This window comes from Balaenoptera physalus, assembly GCF_965194825.1.
Source record: "Balaenoptera physalus genome assembly, chromosome: 9".
Lineage (NCBI taxonomy): Eukaryota > Metazoa > Chordata > Mammalia > Artiodactyla > Balaenopteridae > Balaenoptera > Balaenoptera physalus.
In genome coordinates, this window is record NC_138888.1 from 17,688,919 (window position 1) to 17,710,452 (window position 21,534).

General features: G+C 39.0%; 1 long non-coding RNA gene across 1 annotated transcript in view; it reads left to right on the top strand.

Moving 5' to 3' along the window:
• Positions 1 to 302: 302 nt before the first annotated feature.
• Positions 303 to 21,534, top strand: part of LOC309666999 — a 36,499-nt gene continuing 15,267 nt past the window's right edge. The window contains exon 1 of the long non-coding RNA XR_014267462.1: positions 303 to 17,125. This is a non-coding gene — a long non-coding RNA (uncharacterized lncRNA). The remainder of the gene's footprint in view (positions 17,126 to 21,534) is intronic.

The window sequence follows — 21,534 nt, forward strand, 5'->3', positions numbered from 1 at the left end:
CAGTTTATCCCCTATGCCTTCCTCTTTGGTAACCATAAGTTTGTTTTCTATGTCTGTGAGTCTGTTTCTGTTTTGTAAATAAGTTCATTTGTACTATTTTTTATATTCCACATATGAGTGATATCATATGATATTTGTCTTTCTCTGCCTGACTTACCTCACTTAGTATGATCATCTCTAGGCCCACCCATGTTGCTGCAAATGGCATTATTTCATTCTTCTTTATGGCTGAGTAATATTCTATTATATATATATATATATATATATATATATATATATATATATATATATATATGTATGTATATATATATCTCTTCTTTATCTACTTCTTTATCCATTCATCTGTTGATGGACACTTTGGTTGCTTCCATGTCTTGGCTATTGTAAATAGTGCTGCAATGAACATTGGGGTGCGTGTATCTTTTTGAATTAGCGTTTTCATCTTTTCTGGATATATACCCAGAAGTGGGATTGCTGGATCATATGGCAGTTCTATTTTCCGTTTTTTGAGGAACATGCATACTGTTTTCCACAGTGGCTGCAGCAATTTACATTCCTACCAACAGTGTAGGAAGGTACCCTTTTCTCCACACCTTCTCCAGCATTTATTATTTGTAGACTTTTTGATGATGATCATTCTGACTGGTGTGAGGTGATACCTCATTGTAGTTTTGATTTGCATTTCTCTAATAATTAGCAATGTTGAGCATGTTATCATGTGCCTGTTGGCCATCTGTATGTCTGGGAAAATGTTTGCAAACAATGTGACTAACAAGAGCTTAATTTCCAAAATATATAAACAGTTCATACAACCCAACAGAAAAATGGGCAGAAGACCTAAATAGACATTTCTCTAAGTTAATTCTTCATAGTATGGCATCATTACTTTATATTGTTATTTTACTTGAAGTGGTAGTGAATTTCAGTCACATTCTGGCTCAAATCTAAGCATTAAAATACATTTCTAAAGCCACTTCAGAGAAATTTGGAAATTCAGTTGCATTAACCAAACTTCTGTTTCCTGCTCTGGAAATGGCCAACAATATAGAGTATTCTCACATTTACTCCCTATGGGCTTCTATATTTTAGCTTCTATTTATGAGTGACCATACAGTATTAGCCTTTCTGTTTGTCAGATAAGTTTTTATTAGTATTATTGTTCAGGTACTTCGTGGACCACTATTGTCAAAACCTGATCTATAACACTTTTTTAGAAATAAAAGACACTATGACTTTTTGTTTTCGCATTTTAGCCTTCCTGAAAAGAGTTCTCCTTGTTCTTATCAAAGAGGTAGTTAAAGCAGTAATCCTCTGAAACATTTTAACAAACCAATGTAGAAAATGACTGAATATTTCCAAGTTCCTATCTCAGCCCACAGGCTCAGGAATATGAATTAGGTGCACTGATGTAAATGTTGAATCTTTAATATTTCACACCAAAAGAAATGCCTCCAGGTAGCTTTTAGCATACTGCTGTAATCTTGGGTAATGAATTAATCATACTCGTCCTTAACATGGAATGTTAAGGTGGAATTCATACCGAAGAGGACAGATCAGATAAGCAAGCACTTTTGCTCTGGAAAACTATTTCACCAGTACATTAGTGTTCAGAGCATTGACTAATCTCTACAGACTAGGATCTAAAATTAATATAGGTCTCAAAGCCCCAGTCTCAGAACAGTGCCAGATAAAAATCCCAAATCAGACTGCTAGAAGTGCTTCCAAGGAGAAGAAGCACCCAGGGAGCCAGTAATATTAATTCAGTAAATAGGAATTTATCCCACTTACCTTTGTTCTGAGGCCTTTCTGATTAGCAACGTCTACAAGTCGCTTGTGGAGGGCTGGTTCCCTTAACTAAACAGGGTGTGTCTGCATGTACGCTAACATTCCTTAGACCAAATTTCTGCCTAGCTGGGTGACACAGAGTTAATATCGAGGTTGACTGGAAATTTACATGCCCATGGCAGTCAAAATGAAGCACAGGCCGACCCACGGGCCATTCTGACACACAGTGGGGGAGGTTTTGGGTCACATAATTTTGATTATGTAGAATTATTTCGCCCTTTATAGATGAAAGCTGTCTTATGTTTTGTTATCCACACCTCCAGTGAGCTCCCCTACTCCCTGTTATTTTATGGCTCTAGTCATTTCTTACAAGTAATATTTTGGAGCCTAGGATAAGCAGCATGAGATTCACCCTAAATTTGGTTACATGCATGGAGCTGGACTTGGGAAGAAGGGGGACTAGGCTGACAGTCTCCTTGCTCATAACCTTGACCTGCTGGGGGGCAGGCCAGGGGTGAGCACACCACCTCACCGAAAATCAGAAGGAAGGCTCTTCAGAGAGAGGAGAACACATACAAATGTGTATTTCATGGTCCTGTATCAGTAAATTTCGTACTCGTTTTAGAGGACCATTGCTTTCATCCATCCATCCATCCATCCATCCGTCCATCCATCCATCCATCCATTCAATTGTTCATTAATTCTTTTAACGAATTTGTGTTCCGGATCTGTAACATTTAAGGTACTCTCCTGGAACTGCAGATTAGACAAAATATGATGTGGCTTCTGTCCTTCAGTTTGTGCATGGAAAAGGGAAGAGAGGGCGCGGAGGGAGTGGTGGAGAGAGTGCATGTCATGGTCGAAAGGCCGATCACAAACTTAACCTAAATTATTTCTAGTTTTATGAATTCTGTACGATGAATTAATCCAATCCTCATTATGCAGGTTTCCTAATTTTAAATATAAACTTTATTCAGAAAGTATCACTCCTTTTTTTATATCATTATTTGGTAGCATAGAAATCCTACACCCCAGACCCTTAAAATATAAAGGAAATTGACCTATGTGAATATCTATAAGACAAGGTCAAGTGAGATGAGTACTATCAGAAAAGTACTACGTGCTGTGAGAACTTAGTTAAATCAGAGATTGATCTGATCTGGAGGGAGCACAGAGTGAAGGTTCCAGAAAGGGACTATCTTTCAAACAAGCTCCAAAGAGCATGTAAGATTTCAAGGGACAAAAGAATCTAACAGTTCAAATGCCACATAGGAAGGACCTTGAGTGCTTGAAAACTGACTGGAGGGTGGCAGGGAGGGATGCAGGACGGCTGGGAAGTGTCGGTGTCAGTGGGAGTTCTGGAGTCTGAGGAGTGGGGCTGGTGACCCGTTGACAGACACAAGGAAGGTGGATGCGGGAGGGGCAGGGGCAGGTTGGGGTTTGGGAGCATAAGGGTAGGATGCACGAAGTTCGAAGGCTGGGGCAAGATCCTAGTGAAAAAGTCCGACAGAGAGTTTGAAACACAGCCTGCAGCCTTTTGAACATCTTTCAGTGCCTACATATTGGAGAGAGCTGACGTTGAAAGTATATATGTGATTTCGTGGGAATGAGGGTTGAGAAGAAAAGGGAAAAGGATAGAGACTTAGAGAATGTCCACATTCAGGAGCAGAGCGGAAGAAGAACAATTGAAATATTAGAAAACTGCAGCTTGTGAAAGCAAGGAAGAGAATATATCAAGGTTTGTGAGAACACTGACTGTTAAAAAATAAAACTACTTGGAGTTTAAAAATTCACAGTATTTACTCAAATACATCTTATATGGACTAAAGACTTTAAAAAAGGAAACGAATCTTTAAAAACTAAAAGAAACTACAGATGAATATTTACCTGGTATTTTAATGAAAAAGAACTTTCCAAGAGTAAAAGCAATGTGAGACACGACAACACAAAAACTGAAAATTTATGTAACCAGGACAATATTTTGCCAAGATCAAACAGATGCATTCTAATTCCCCCCTAACTCATGTCCCATCTGCAGCCTGGCCCTTCCAGGGTGGAGCCACCAGACTGACTTGCCCAGAGCAGGGGAGGAAGAGATTGTGCTCTCTCAAGCCAGGCTGGAAAGTCTGGAGAGTGAGGATTGCTAAATGCCTCCATCTCTTTAGCCATAATTTTACATCTCAAGGGGTGGGCATGGCTGATCAGATCTTACAGTTCTCCCAGAGTAAGGAAAAGACACCACTTCTGCCCCTGAGGCTGAGGCCAGGAGGCTTGCTGCTCTGTGCTGGAAAAACGTTTGGCACAAGGGAAGTTAGAAATAAAAAGCCAGAGGGATTGTGCAAGGAAGAGGGAAGCGAGAAGGTAGAAGAAAAGAACCGGTCCGAAGTGTGTGTCCTGGCTGAGACCCTATGATCTGCGGGACGTGGAGGGAGGAAGGATCTCTGTCTCCAGCTCCATTTAGTCCTTTAGAAAGAGACCGCCTCTCGGGCTGCACTTTACCAACCCAGTGGCAGCCACACGGGGGGAAACGTCTGGCGCGTTTGGTTAGGCCCAGGGAGGACTGGAAGCGGAGCTTTTCTGGTTACTTCTCGGTTCCCATGTGGTGTGTCTGGGACCTGCCCCATCCAAGGTCTTGGACCTGAATTGAGAGCCTACAAGTCTGGCACCGGGGTGAGGGTGAGAGACCCGTCAGCAGAGGCTAGGGGTGGATTCCCTGTGCCCAGAAGAATGTGGCAGAGTGCACTACGACAACCAGCCTAGGAAAGCCCAGCCAGCCAGGCAGCACCGCTGGGCTGGGCTGAGGAGAGAGAGGGAGACAGAGAGTAGGTGGTACCACGTGGATCCAAACTGCTCTTCAGTCCCCCACAAACAGGTGACCAGTATACTCAACTCCATCTTGGATCAGAGCTGGGGAAGGGGATCAGCAATAAGAGAGCCTACCCAGTTATCTCAACAAACCAAAAACTGCCTAAAAGGGCTAAACAATTAGCTCAGACACAATTCAAAAATTTTAAAAAGCCCTAAATGTTAATTTCTACCTACCTATCCAATGGGTGAGAGTTTGTAGGGAAGACAAGCAAAGTCACAGATAAACACATTATACTTATCTGCACACTGAAGCACTGTATTGAGTGAATTTGTAATTGGGGCACATTCTCATATATCAAAACAACATTAATATGATTAAATGTCAAATATCAAATAAGGGGAAAATGCCAGAGATGAAAAAATAAAGGGTTAATATGCTTTACTGACACAGAACTCGTTCGAATAAATAAGAAAAACGCTAAGATCTCAGGAGAGGAATGGGCAAGAACAATGACCAAAAAAATCTCCAAATAACCAGTCAATTTATAAACCAAGAAATACAAATAGCTAATAAACATAAATATTTGAAAAGCTAACCAAGAAACAAAAAATAAAACGACATTCGTACCATTCTCACTTTTCAGAAGAGGGAATATTGATACGAGTTTTCTGAATATTGATTTAGCAATATACATTAAGGACATTCAAAATGCTTATATCTTTTAATCTATTAATTCCACTTCTAGAAAATTATCCTGAAGAAATTGTCAGAAGTATGCATACATTTAACAATGAAATTCAACACTGTTCAAGAGGTATGGAAAGATCAGAGAATGTAAATTAAATCTTCCCAAGCTCATGGCTCACAAACAGGTAACTTCTACCGGTTCTCATTTTAAAGATAGCCTAGAAGAGACTCCAGCTCCATAACTTTTCTTACTATTCTATTTCAGTCTTTCATCAACTTCGCAGTAAAGCCACCCTTCCTTATGTCCAACTGAAACACATCCTGCTTTACTTTAAGCCTATGTTTGGTCTTGTGTGGGCACAATGAATAAAATTTAAAAAATTAAATTCATTAAATTAAAAAAATCTTTCCTGGCCCAAATTTTTCTTCCTTCTTTCAATGAGCACTCACTTCTGGGACTAATGCTGCTTCTGACTCGCTCCTGGCTCTCGGCACCCACCTGGCCCAGGTCCTTGAGGTCTCTTCGCTCCCTTAGCCCCTGGATGAGAAATGGCCACGCAGAGAGACAAGCACACAGCTGCAATATGGTGTGAAAAGAGCTCGGATTGATGGCTGTACAGGATGCATGGGTGCATAGAGAAATCTGGGTCAGCCTAGGGGAGTCACATGTCAAAGAGAAGGAAACCTGGATGCCAAGAGCTGAACAGGATTCCCTAAGTGGAAAAGGGCAGTGGTGAGGTGGGGGGCAAGGGGGTGGCCCGGGGGGTGTGAGTGTGCAGACATGGCCAAAGGTACACCAGGAGAGAGTGTGGCTTCACAGAATGAAAGCTGTTCTGTGTGGCTATGAATGGAGCGTGTCAAGCGGGATATATGGGGACGAATGAGAGTTTGGGGGCTCGCCTTTGTAAGCCACGTTAAAGACTTTGAATTTCAGTCTATAAACATTATAGAGTCAGTGAATAATTTAAGTTGGTGAAACACAATCAGATTTTGGTGTTAACCAAGGACACACAGACACTGTGGATGGTAGGTTGGAGACACAAGTACCACATGTAAAGAATTATGGCCCCAAAAGAGCAAAAGAGGGGATGGAACAGAGGAGAAGGGTACAGGAGAGAGCATACAGAATCAACACTACTTAGGAACCTATTGGATGTGGGGCAGGGTGAGGGGAAATGAGGAGACATCCCCTCAATTTCTGGTTCCCTAAAAATCTTACTTTATAAAAAATTTTCACCTACAAGTAGTTCTCGTACTCGAATGTGCAGGGAATCCCTGGGATCCTTGTTAAAAATATAGATCGCTGGGCCTCCCCTCCAGACTGGTAAAGTGGGGGAGGACCAAAAATGCATTTTTAAGGAGTCCCCCAGCAATTTTCATATAGGTCCACTTTGAAAAATACCGCAAAGTGTTTTTCTTTTAATTTTTGCTTTTAAATAATTTGCAAATTGCTCCCCCTAATTAATAACTAGTAAATAATCATGCACAGTGAAGAGAAGAAAAAAGTGGCGGAGTATAAATGGTACACTGTAGTGATATTAAATATCTGAAAATGTGGAATATGGGGGATTTGGGGCAGAGAGAAGATGGGCATGAGGCCCATGAAAGCATAACAGCGTTTAAAGGGTTGTGAACTAATAAAATATATATACATATTGGTCTTTGGCCCCTGTTCCTGCTAATATTCGGCCCTTGACCCTGGCTGTGACACAGAGAACTTGAGTCCCTTGGAATTTCCTGGGTGATGGGAAAAGATAGCATCTTTTGTTCTAAGAGGTGACTCTTGGCAGGCTCCTGGATTGGGGCTGGTCACCAGGAAGACCAAGCATGATTAGAAGCTTGGAACTTTCAGCCCTACCTCCATCCTCTGGGGAGGGGAGAGGGGCTGGAGATTGAGTTAATGATTGATCATGTCTACATGATGAGGCCTCCCTAAACACCCCTGAATTACTAGTTTGGAGGGCTTCCTCGTTGGTGAACACATCCAGACACCAGGAGCGTGATGCACCCCAACTCTATCAGGATGGAAGTTCCTGTGCTTGTTCATTTCCATCTTTTAAAATATGCTTTGTAATGAATCGGCAATGGTAAGTAAACTGTTTTCCTGGGTTCTGTGAATCACTCTAGCAAATTATCAAACCTGAGGAGGGAGGGTCATGGGAACCTCGTCTTTGTAGCCAAGTCATACAGAAGTTGTGGGTAACCTTGAGACACACTACTTGAAACTAGCATCTGAAGTGGGGGCAGTCTTGAGGGACCGAGCCCTTAACCAGTGAGGTCTCTGCTAACTCTGATTAGTGTCAGAATTGAGTTGAATTGTAGGTCACCCAGCTGGTGTCATAGAATTGTTAGTGTGGGAAAATACCCACACATCTGGGAAGTATTGTGAGCGTGAAAATAAAGGAAAACACAGTGAATATTTCCTAGACAAGTCAACATGGGAAGAGAAATTAGTGACGATGGAAAGGAGTGCCCCAAGCTGAGGAGAATGGCGGCCAGATGGGTGCGTCCGAAGGAGAGTGATCCAGAGGTGCAAGTGAAACAGTTGAGGACAAGAAAGAAAAGTGGAAACAGGTGCCCCTGGATTTGGTCATTAGGAGGTCTCTGGAAAGCTGTGAACTAGAAGAATGGAAGCAAGCTGTGGAGGGAAGGAAAGGTGAGGAAGCAGAGACTATAACCGTAGGAAGTAACTCGGGAAGCTCCGCTAGTGAGACAGGAGGGACGGGGGCAGGGCACAGCCATTAAAAGAATGACACAGCTGTTGAGGATACGACAAAAACTGGTTAGAACCAACTAGGCCCAAGATGGCAGAAGATTCGACTTCTAGCCACCTTTAGCCTCATTATGCACTTATTGTAATACATTAGCATATGCTAAATGACACACCCACGGGTGCCATGACAGTTCTGAGGGTGACCATACAAGGCCAAAAACTGGGCAGTGGTCCAATTCCTGGAAATCTCTGCCCCTTCTCCAAGATAGTTAGAATATTCCTCCCACTTGTTAGTGTATGAAATTACCCAGGCCATAAAAACTAACCACCCCTGCCCCGATGGATTGCATTCTGTCTATGGAATGTGTATCTCTCTAAATAAACCTGCTTCCGCTTACTATGGCTCACTCTTGAATTCCTTCCTGCACGAAGCCAAGGACCCTCACTTAGCGGTCCATCCTAGGGACTTGCCCGAGACGTGGGACACGACCATCCTCTCGTGCCCCATTCTGCAACACTAGGAAGGGCATGAGAGAGCTATCACAGCAAGAGTGATAAGTAACAGTGTCTGCCCTTTCAGAGCATAACATTCTCTTCATGTATTTACCTATTTAAAAATGTAAAATACATCATTCCTGAATGATACAAGGAAACAAACTCCGAATTCCCCAATACCATGACATCTCCACAGGTTTAACAATTAAGTCTAATTTGTACAAACATAAAGGTGTGAAGTGTGGGGCTGCTACTGATAAGTGTATTTAAACATTATTTGTATTGTTAGTTTAAGCCATCAATATATTGAAAAGGTCTCTGGATATACTTTTATGAAAAGTACAGGCTCCTATATTTATAAATGAACATTTAAAAAAAAAAAGATTAAAACCCTTCTCCAAGTTGCATCAATACATTTGTCACAGTTACACAAATCTTAGAAGGCAGGCAATTTGGAAACAGCTCACTAATTTCCTTCTTGAGCAAGTTCTCATTAGCAAAAGTCTAAAGAGAGCTAGTGTATGAGCCTGCAAAAGCATCTGGAAGTTTGTGTTCCTACTTGTTGATATCAAATGCATTATCCCAGAGGCAACTTTGTGAGAAAACCAATGAGACTGAAGTGGGCTGAGGAAACCTTTGAGAGATCAAAGCTTCTTTAAAGCTTTCTGGAAAATTTAGGTACCATCTATCTCATGTGAAACAAAACTAGAGTTAAAAATAATTCCACCCTCATTCCACCCCTAATCCCCATTGGGTACTCATGAAAATTTACTTCAAAGTTCTATTCAATGAGTTCTCAAATGAATGTGGGTGGATTCAGAGACTGACATCTCTTTGTGGGTCACATGGAGGCAAAAACCAATTCTTGAGTTTCAGAACTTTAGTAAAGTGTAGTCTGAATTAGAACAGTCCACCATCCTTGTTTCCTAGGGATGCTGGTTTCACTTTCCCTGTGGTTGGAGAGTAGGTTTGAGATTAACTGTAAATAGGTCACCTCTAATACCAGCCCCTGGTTTAAAAATCCCATTAGGGGAAGGTAAGTCAAAATTTGGAACCTGGCATGTGGTTAGTGGTTTGGGCCTGGCTGGAAGGTCCCTGAGTTTGACCCACCTGAAGTCTTTTCCCAGACCTGGTATCTTGGTTTTTCTCTCTTCCTTCCTTCTCCTTCTCCTACTCTTTCTCCTCCTCCACCTTTTCTTCTTCCTCCTCCACAGATCCCATCTTGGCATTGTAATCTGACCCTGCTGTCTGCCCTCCAGCCAGGGCCCAAACTTCAGGACCTTGACTCTGAGTTATTATTTCTGAGTCTGATGTACCCGCTACTACTGACAGATAGGAGTTTGAATAGAGTTTCATATATATTTGCAATTACATATCATAACTACATATATTTAATAACACACTTGTTTTATATATAAAGAAAATATCAATAAAACCTATTATATAATATATATTACATATATATGATTAAAAATCATGTTACCGTATAAAAGCATTTGGCCTGTCAGTGGCTCTTATACCTGAATGTGCGTGACGATCACTTATTAAAAATATAGATTCGTGGGCCCCATCCTCAGATTTGTGAAGTTGGGGAGGGGAATGAAGAAAAGATTTGCTCCTGGCAATTCTTATTTAGGTCCACTTTGAAAAACGGAGTTAAGAGTTTTCCTTTTCCTTTTAAATAATATATGAATCAGTGCCCCCAATGAAACATTAGTAGATACCATGAACAAGTGAAGAGAACAACAACAACAAAAAACTACATGGTATAGATGGTTGTAGATATTTTTCCTCTGTGCCTCCTTTAGCTATTATATTAGCACAAGCAATGGACAAAGCTTTTTAGGGCATCTGAGAAAAATCAGGAGTTTTCCAATGGAAACGATTAACGCAATGAAAAGAGAAAACAATTTTTTTTTTTTTTTGCCCTGGTACCTATGCTTGACTAGGTATTGCTAAAATAAGCAGAGATTTGGTATTTTGTACGAAATATAGTTTTCTGATTACCTAGAATTTGTTCTCTTAGAGATAGAGCACCACGGAGGCAAGGTCTTATCTGTGGTGAAGAATGTATTCTGACTACAAACAGCAAATGAAATTCAAAGTTGTCTCCTAGCTACTGATCTTAGCTGGCATCTGAGGAATTTTGTAAACGACACTGACCCCCATGAGCTGACCCTGACATCCTAGCTTGCAGAACATCAAATGGATGCATGCACACAGGAAACGGGAAAAAATTTTTTAAAAACCCTATCCCCACACCCCCCTCCAAAACCCCACCAAACCCTAAGGGAATGAGTTCTGTTTTTGAAAAAACAACTATGATAAAAAGCCTATAAGATTATGTAAAACTAAGGTCATAGAGAAAATTGGGGAAAACGATCCCAGATTTTCCTAATTTCAAAGAACGACTTTATTCATGCTCAACATATAGCCTATGGGTTCTGTCACCTTCCAAATAAAGTGAGAAACAGATTTCCTTACATTTCTTTTTGTTCTTGGCTTCTAAAGCTCAGCTTGTTAAGTAGATTTCTGAGCGCAGGAGAAAGATAAAAGGCTTTTTCATGTGGGGTGCAGGGGAAAGTGGTAGGGAAGGACTGGGAACTGTTATCACTAATAACCTGCCAAATTAGGTAAGCATGGGGGGTGAACCAAAAGATCTGATCATTATTTTTTTCGAAGTAAAAATTTAATGGTGGAAAAGAGAAAGGGCAATGAATTGAACGGGCTGTGAGTCTATCTCCTAACTCTAAGCATTTAGGAAATGTTTCATAATGACAGTGGTTGCACACGTGCTTGCCTGCCCATTGCTAGAATGAAAGTGAATGAAATCCCTTAGAAGACCTTTGATCAGGCACTAGCCCCTGACAGGAGTCAGCTTGTACCGAAAAGGCAGTACTCCATCCTGTCATGGGTGGGAGATCACTACCACCACTCAATTAGACAAAAGGTGACACCCTGGGGTTTATAATTCTTGAGGAGCCCCAATTAATTTATGCACCTGCTAGTATGTGCCAAGCTGAGTTTAAGATTTTTTTTTTACATTTTTATATACTTTCTCTCAAAAATATTCATATTTATTAATGTTGGCTTACTAATGTTATCCCCCTGCAGAGAAAAGGAAACGTGTTCATCTCAGCATTCTTGCCTACTTCCTCTCCCTTTCCTCCTTGTTTTAATTAACAATTGCTCAGTGCCCTGAGGGCTGTCATTAATTAAAAGATTAAAAAAAAAATCCTTCAGGAATAAGTAGAAATGATATTTTCCTCTTTTTAAACCTGAATGTGGTTTTAAGATTTATTTTGCAGTGTTTTTTTTTTCTTAATGGTCCTCTCCTTATGATTAAATTTATTTCTGAAAGATTCGGTTGTTGATTTTATGCAAATGTAAGATTTTTCAATATAGGAAATAAAATCTCTTGATGTTTTATTAATTCATGCTCTCCTTAGAGTTTGGTAAAAGAGCTTTCGCAACATGGGAATTATGCTTTAATAGACAAAAAGTACAAACATTAGTAACTCTTGTAATTGGGAAAATGTACATTTTGGTAATTCCTTTTTTCCATTGTTTAAGAAGAAGGTAAAGATGTGTTTGGGAGTTAAAAGAATTCACCGATGAAGGCAGATGGGGGAGATAACTAGTAAGTACATGTGCCTTCAAGCCATTAGGCTGTGACTTATACTACCTAATTACTATTTTGACCACTGATAGAATTTTTTCTCCCTCTAGTCCATGAAAAAACAGATTAAATAAGAGACTATAAAGGGACCAAAATGATTCCAAAGGTGGCTTAATGAAAAAAGAGTAAAATGTTCTGCAGTTTTATGGAAGGTTATAAACCTTATGAAGTGAACCATTTTCTGATGATAAAATGCTCTGAAAAGGCAGTCCAGAACCTTCTCTGACACAGGAGAGCAACGTCTCCTCCAAAGTCATTGGGACAGGCTTACAAGTATTCTATCATGCCTCAAATCCCTTTTGTTGCAGTTTCTAAACTTCATTTCCCATGTTAAAATATCACAATGCAAACCATAAGAATTAACTTTAAAAAATCACATGTGTTTGTGTGGAGTTATAAAAGCCAGTTTGTCTTTTCTGAAGGCTGCTTGGTGGGAAATGCTCAGTGAGCAAAGAGCCAAATCTGCATTCAGCCTCTTTTCTCCTTGGCCTCTTTCAGGGGGTGATACTCTGAAGCTCCACTGTCTCTCAGCCCCACCAGCACAAACACACTTTTCAGTGCATTCTTCTCTAGTCAATCCTCTATCAACTCTACACACCACCTCCCTCTCCTCCAAATGCAGGAACACTCTATGGCTCCCTCTTGGCCCACTCTGATCTCCGTTCTCTATACTCTCTTTCTCAAACACTTTGGCCACTGGGGTTAAAACTCTGGCAAATAATCCTTAAAATAAATCATCAGTCCTGAGTTTGTGTGCTTCTAACTACTTCTTGACCTTCTGATTTAAAGTATCTTTAAAATCATAAAAGCAATACAAACGCATTATGAGAAATTGATCAATTAGAAAGGGAAGAATCACCAAAAATTCCATCATTTTGAAAGCTCCATATTATTTTCCTGTACTTCATATCTACATTTTAAAATAATAATCATAGTTAATATCTCAGATTACATTCTACTTTTTCATTTAATATTAACTCAAAGACATTTGCACATTGCTGTCTAGTCATATATCAAACTAGAATACAGCTGAGGCGTATTTATCAAGTGGACAGGCCAGCGTTTATTTTATCATTTCTTTGGATGTTTGATAGTTTCTAGTATTGTAATTAAGAATAATGCTGTCTCAAATAATGCATAGTATTATTCCTTCAGGAGAGAGACTCAGAGTGGAATTACTGGGTTCCAGTTTGTGAATACTTACATGTATCTTAAGATACGTATATCTTATACATCTTACATATATCTTAGGATATATTGACAGTGTCCAATTTTGGTCCCCCAAAAATGAGGTTACATATTTGTTTATTTTCTGCTTTTTAGTTTAAAGCAATTTTGAATTTACAGAAAATTACAAGAGTAGTCCAAAGAATTCTTTTATACCCTTTGTCCAAAGACCCCAATCAAATCTTGCCAATTGTCCCAATCATGCCCTTTATAGCAAAAGCACCATTCCAGTATCCTGTGTTGCACCTGACTGCCATGTCTCTCCAATCTCCTTCAATCTGGAGCAGTTCTGCAATCTCTTCTTCACCTTCATTCTGAAGATCACATAAACGATGTCAATTTTAACGTCTCATCATCATCTGAAACGCAACAAATCTAAAACTGATCTCATCACCTTTCTCTCAAAATCCGCTCTATCACTGAATTCCTACTTTCTGTCATCTTTCTTCCAGTAACCTAGGCTTAAAACATTTCCTCTCCCTTAGTCCACATGTGATTACCAAATTGTTAAATACTCTTCTCCAACTGTCACTCAATACCTTTATGTGCATTTTCCATTAGCACCTCAAACGCAACACGTCCATCCCTCAACTCATCAGCTTCTTTTCAAAACCTCCTCCTCAGCTTCCTATCGCTCTAAAAGGCACCAACGTTGGCCAAATGGGCCAAGTTAGCACGAGGAAAGAAAGGCAACAGGAGAGCATAAGTGTTTCCATCCAGTGACAACATGGTCTCGTGTGCTAAAAGAGTAAGCAGGAATGGGAGGGCAGAGTAGCGTGAGAATAAGCATTAAAGGCTGTGCTGAATAATTCAGTTTTATTCATTCCTTCTTTCTGGACTAGGATATAAGCATTTAATGGCTCTAGCTACTTTTTAAAAATTTATTTATTTATTTTTGGCTGCATTGGGTCTTCATCGTTGGGTCTTCGTTGCTGCGCGCGGGCTTTCTCTAGTTGCGGCGAGTGGGGGGCACTCTTCCTTGCGGTGTGCGGGCTTCTCATTGCAGTGGCTTCTCTCGTTGTGGAGCATGGGCTCTAGGTAGGCAGGCTTCAGTAGTTGTGGCACGCGGGGTCAGTAGTTGTCGCTCATGGGCTTAGTTGCTCCACTGCATGTGGGATCTCCCTGGACCAGGGCTCAAACCCGTGTCCCCTGCATTGGCAGGTGGATTCTCAACCACTGTGCCACCAGAGAAGCCCTCTTGCTATTGTTTCAAACTGACTTATAATCTTAGCACTTGCTAGCTCTTTCTATACAGAGAGAACTAAATAAAAGTTTGTTCATAAACTTGATAAACTACACTGGAACTTAGAGCCTTTGAGAGTGTATCCTCCACTACAAATTACTTTCCTCTCTAAATGTGGCAAGACTATTTCTAACTATAATCATCTGATTTGAAAAACATGGGCTCTCATCTTAACTTTCCTCTAAATAGCAGTGGCAGAACTGGGTATACTAATTTAGCAAATACTAAATGCAAAGAAAAGTATTTAGCAAATACTTATTGAGGGCCTACTTTATTTATGTGAACTTAAATTGGTGCCTTACTTAACTTGAGAAGTAAAAGTATGAAAACTTAGAACTTTCAGTGGTCTATCTTAACAAAAAAAGAAGCATATTGATTTCATTTTCAAAGAACCTTTTTTTAAATTAGACTTGCAGTTTTCATAAGTAAATAGAGGCCTGTGCTTACAGGAGAAGAGAGAGAATAAAAAGCACATGTCATGCTGTGTATTGAAGAGACAAGGTTATAGCAAATAAATGCATACATCAAAAAAGGAACATCTCAAGGAACTAGAAAAAGAAAAACAAACTAGGCCAAACTTAGCAGAATGAAAGAAATAATAAATATTACAGCAGAAATAAATAAAATAGAGAATAGAAAACAAATAGAAAAAAATAAACAAAACTAAGAGTTCACAAACCCTTAGCTATAGAATGAAGGAAAAAAGAGAGAAGACTCAAATAAATAAAATCAGAAATGAAAAGGAGATATTACAACTGATGCCTCAGGAGAAAAAGACCCTTATGAACTATTATGAACAATTATATAGCACCAAATTGGATAGCCTAGAAGAACTCGAAAAGTTCCTAGAAACGTACAAACTTCCAAGACTGAATCAAGAAGAAATAGAAAACTTAAACAGACCAATAACTAATAAAGAGACAGAATCAGTAATCAAAAACCTTCCAACAGAGAAAAGCCCAGGACCTTCATGGATGAACTCTATCAAACATTCAAAGAAGATATCAATCCTTCTTAAACTCTTCCAAAAAGATAAGGGGAAACATTTCCAAATTCATTTTATGAGGCCAGCATCACTCTGATACCAAAGCCAGACAAAGACACCACAAGAAAAGAAAACTACAGGCCAACGTTCTTAACATAGATGCAAAAATCCTCCATAAAATATGAGCAAACCAAATTCAACAGCACATTAAAAGGATTATACACCATGAACACGTGGGATTTATTTCTGGGATGCAAGGATTGTTAAACATACACAAATCAATCAATGGTTTATATCACATTAACAGAATGAAAGATAAAATTTTGGCAAAATTCACCATCCGTTCATGATAAAAACTCTCAAATAGATACGTGTAGAAAAACTTACCTCAACACAATTAAGGCTATATATAAAAAGCCCACAGCTAATATGAGAATCCATGAGGAAAAACTGAAAGATTTTTCTCTAAAACTAAATATAAGGCCAGGATGTCCACTCTCACTATTTCTATCCAACATAGTATTAGAAGTTCTAGCCAGAACAATTAGACAAGGAAAATAAATAAAAAGCATCCCAATTGGAAAGAAAGAAATAAAATTATCTCTGCAGATGACATGATCATATATGTAGAAAAACCTAAAGACATGACAAAAGAACTGTTAGAACTAATAAACAAGTTCAGTAAAATTGTAGGATACAAAATCAATAAACAAAGTGTGGTGTTTCTATACACTAACAACAAAGTATCTGAAAAGGAAATTAAGAAAACTATCTCACAATAACATCAAAAAGAATAAAATACTTTTGAATAAACTTAACCAAAGAGGTGAAAGACTTGTACACTGAAAATTAAAAAACATTGATGAAGGAAATTAAAGAAGAAAGAGATAAATGGAAAGACATCCCATATTCATGGACTGGAAGAATTAATATTGTTAAAATGTCCATACTACCGAAAGTGATCTACAGATTCAGTGTAATCGCTTTCAAAATCCCAATGGCATTCTTAAAGACATTTTTAAAAAATCCTAAAATTCATATGCAACCGCAAAAGGCTCCAACTAACCAAAGCAATCTTGAGCAGGAAGAGCAAAGCTGGAGGCATGCCACTTACTAATTTCAAAACATTTACAAAGCTACCATAATAAAAATAATATGATTACTAGCATAAAAACAGACACATAGACCAATGGAATAGAATGGAGAGCAGAGAAATAAATCCACACATTTATGGTCAACTGATCTTCAACAAGGGTGCCAAGAATACACATGGGGAAAGGATAGTCTCTTCAATAAATGGTACTGGGAAAATTGGATATATATACACAGAAGGATGAAATTGAACCTTATCTCACACCATATTAAAAAATCAACTCAAAATTGATTAAAGACATATAAGACCTGAAATTGTAAAACTACTAGAAAAAAAAACATAGGTAAAAAGCTTCTTGCCACTGGTCTTGGCAATGATTTTTTTTGGAAATCAAAAATGATGACAGAATGTGTGCATCGGGACCCAGGGGAAGGAGCAGTGACCCTGGGGGAAACTGAACCAGACCTACCTGCTGGTGTTGGGGGGTCTCCTGCAGAGGCGAGTGGTGGCTCTGTTTCACTGTGGGGATAAGGACACTGGCAGCCGAGGTTCTGGGAAGTTCTCCTTGGCGTGAGCCCTCCCAGAGTCTGCCATTAACCCCACCAAAGAGCACGGGTAGGCTCCAGTGTTGGGTTGCCTCAGGCAAAACAACCAACAGGGAGGGAACCCAGCCCCACCCATCAACAGTCAAGTGGATTAAGGTTTTACTGAGCTCTGACCGCCACAGCAACAGTCAGCTCTACCCACCACCAGAGCCTCCCATCAAGCCTCTTAGATAGCCTCAACCACCAGAGGGCAGACAACAGAAGCAAGAAGAACTACAATCCTGCAGCCTGTGGACCAAAAACCACAGTTACAGAAAGATAGACAAGATGAAAAGGCAGAGGGCTATGTACCAGATGAAGGAACAAGAAAAAACCGCAGAAAAACAACTAAATGAAGTGGAGATAGGCAACCTACCAGAGAAAGAATTCAGAATAATGATAGTGAAGATGATCCAGGACCTTGGAATAAGAATGGAGGCAAAGATTGAGAAGATGCAAGAAATGATTAACAAAGACCTAGAAGAATTAAAGAACAAACAAACAGAGATGAACAATACAATAACTGAAATGAAAACTACACTAGAAGGAATCAATAGCAGAATAACAGAGGCAGAAGAACGGATAAGTGACCTGGAAGACAGAATGGTGGAATTCACTGCTGCAGAACAGACTAAAGAAAAAAGAATGAAAAGAAATGAAGACAGCCTAAGAGACCTCTGGGACAACATTAAACGCAACAACATTCGCATTATAGGGGTCCCAGAAGGAGAAGAGAGAGAGAAAGGACCAGAGAAAATATTTGAAGAGATTATAGTCGAAAACTTCCCTAACATGGGAAAGGAAATAGCCACTCAAGTCCAGGAAGCGCAGAGAGTCCCATACAGGATAAACCCAAGGAGAAACACGCCGAGACACATAGTAATCAAAGTGGCAAAAATTAAAGACAAAGAAAAATTTTTGAAAGCAGCAAGGGAAAAACGACAAATAACATACAAGGGAACTCCCATAAGGTTAACAGCTGATTTCTCAGCAGAAACTCTGCAAGCCAGAAGGGAGTGGCATGATATACTTAAAGTGATGAAAGGGAAGAACCTACAACCAAGATTACTCTACCCGGCAAGGATCTCATTCAGATTTGATGGAGAAATCAAAAGCTTTACAGACAAGCAAAAGCTAAGAGAATTCAGCACCACCAAACCAGCTCTACAACAAATGCTAAAGGAACTTCTCTAAGTGGGAAACACAAGAGAAGAAAAGGACCTACAAAAACAAACCCAAAACAATTAAGAAAATGGTCATAGGAACATACATATCGATAATTACCTTAAACGTGAATGGATTAAACGCCCCAACCAAAAGACATAGACTGGCTGAATGGATACAAAAACAAGACCCATATATATGCTGTCTACAAGAGACCCACTTTAGACCTAGGGACACATACAGACTGAAAGTGAGGGGATGGAAAAAGATATTCCATGCAAATGGAAATCAAAAGAAAGCTGGAGTAGCTATACTCATATCAGATAAAATAGACTTTAAAATAAAGAATGTTACAAGAGACAAGGAAGGACACTACATAATGATCCAGGGATCAATCCAAGAAGAAGATATAACAATTATAAATATATATGCACCCAACATAGGAGCACCTCAATACATAAGGCAACTGCTAACAGCTATAAAAGAGGAAATCGACAGTAACACAATAATAGTGGGGGACTTTAACACTTCACTTACACCAATGGACAGATCATCCAAAATGAAAATAAATAAGGAAACAGAAGCTTTAAATGACACAATAGACCAGATAGATTTAATTGATATTTATAGGACATTCCATCCAAAAACAGCAGATTACACGTTCTTCTCAAGTGCGCACGGGACATTCTCCAGGATAGATCACATCTTGGGTCACAAATCAAGCCTCAGTAAATTGAAGAAAATTGAAATCATACCAAGCATCTTTTCTGACCACAACGCTATGAGATTAGAAATGAATAACAGGGAAAAAAACGTAAAAAAGACAAACACATGGAGGCTAAACAATACGTTACTAAATAACCAAGAGATCACTGAAGAAATCAAAGAGGAAATAAAAAAATACCTAGAGACAAATGACAATGAAAACACGACGACCCAAAACCTATGGGATGCAGCAAAAGCGGTTCTAAGAGGGAAGTTTATAGCTATACAAGCCTACCTAAAGAAACAAGAAAAATCTCAAGTAAACAATCTAACCTTACACCTAAAGAAACTAGAGAAAGAAGAACAAACAAAACCCAAACTTAGCAGAAGGAAAGAAATCATAAAGATCAGAGCAGAAATAAATGAAATAGAAACAAAGAAAACAATAGCAAAGATCAATAAAACTAAAAGTTGGTTCTTTGAGAAGATAAACAAAATTGATAAGCCATTAGCCAGACTCATCAAGAAAAAGAGGGAGAGGACTCAAATCAATAAAATCAGAAATGAAAAAGGAGAAGTTACAACAGACACCGCAGAAATACAAAACATCCTAAGAGACTACTATAAGCAACTTTACGCCAATAAAATGGACAACCTGGAAGAAATGGACAAATTCTTAGAAAGGTATAACCTTCCAAGACTGAATCAGGAAGAAACAGAAAATATGAACAGACCAATCACAAGTAATGAAATTGAAACTGTGATTAAAAATCTTCCAACAAACAAAAGTCCAGGACCAGATGGCTTCACAGGTGAATTCTATCAAACATTTAGAGAAGAGCTAACACCCATCCTTCTCAAACTCTTCCAAAAAATTTCAGAGGAAGGAACACTCCCAAACTCATTCTATGAGGCCACCATCACCCTGATACCAAAACCAGACAAAGACACTACAAAAAAAGAAAATTACAGACCAATATCACTGATGAATATAGATGCAAAAATCCTCAACAAAATACTAGCAAACAGAATCCAACAACACATTAAAAGGATCATACACCACGATCAAGTGGGATTTATCCCAGGGATGCAAGGATTCTTCAATATATGCAAATCAATCAATGTGATACACCATATTAACAAATTGAAGAATAAAAACCATATGATCATCTCAATAGATGCAGAAAAAGCTTTTGACAAAATTCAACACCCATTTCTGATAAAAACTCTCCAGAAAGTGGGCATAGAGGGAACCTACCTCAACATAATAAAGGCCATATATGACAAACCCACAGCAAACATCATTCTCAATGGTGAAAAACTGAAAGCATTTCCTCTAAGATCAGGAACGAGACAAGGATGTCCACTCTCACCACTATTATTCAACATAGTTCTGGAAGTCCTAGCCGCGGCAATCAGAGAAGAAAAAGAAATAAAAGGAATACAAATTGGAAAAGAGGAAGTAAAACTGTCACTGTTTGCAGATGACATGATACTATACATAGAGAATCCTAAAACTGCCACCAGAAAACTGCTAGAGCTAATTAATGAATATGGTAAAGTTGCAGGATACAAAATTAATGCACAGAAATCTCTTGCATTCCTATACACTAATGATGAAAAATCTGAAAGAGAAATTATGGAAACACTCCCATTTACCATTGCAACAAAAAGAATAAAATACCTAGGAATAAACCTACCTAGGGAGACAAAAGGCCTGTATGCAGAAAACTATAAGACACTGATGAAAGAAATTAAAGATGATACCAACAGATGGAGAGATATACCATGTTCTTGGATTGGAAGACTCAACATTGTGAAAATGAGTATACTACCCAAAGCAATCTACAGATTCAATGCAATCCCTATCAAATTACCAATGGCATTTTTTACGGAGCTAGAACAAATCACCTTAAAATTTGTATGGAGACACGAAAGACCCCGAATAGCCAAAGCAGTCTTGAGGCAAAAAAATGGAGCTGGAGGAATCAGACTCCCTGACTTCAGACTATACTACAAAGCTACAGTAATCAAGACAATATGGTACTGGCACAAAAACAGAAACATAGATCAATGGAACAAGATAGAAAGCCCAGAGATTAACCCACGCACCTATGGTCAACTAATCTATGACAAAGGAGGCAAAGATATACAATGGAGAAAAGACAGTCTCTTCAATAAGTGGTGCTGGGAAAACTGGACAGCTACATGTAAAAGAATGAAATTAGAATACTCCCTAACACCATACACAAAAATAAACTCAAAATGGATTAGAGACCTAAATATAAGACTGGACACTATAAAACTCTTAGAGGAAAACATAGGAAGAACACTCTTTGACATAAATCACAGCAAGATCTTTTTT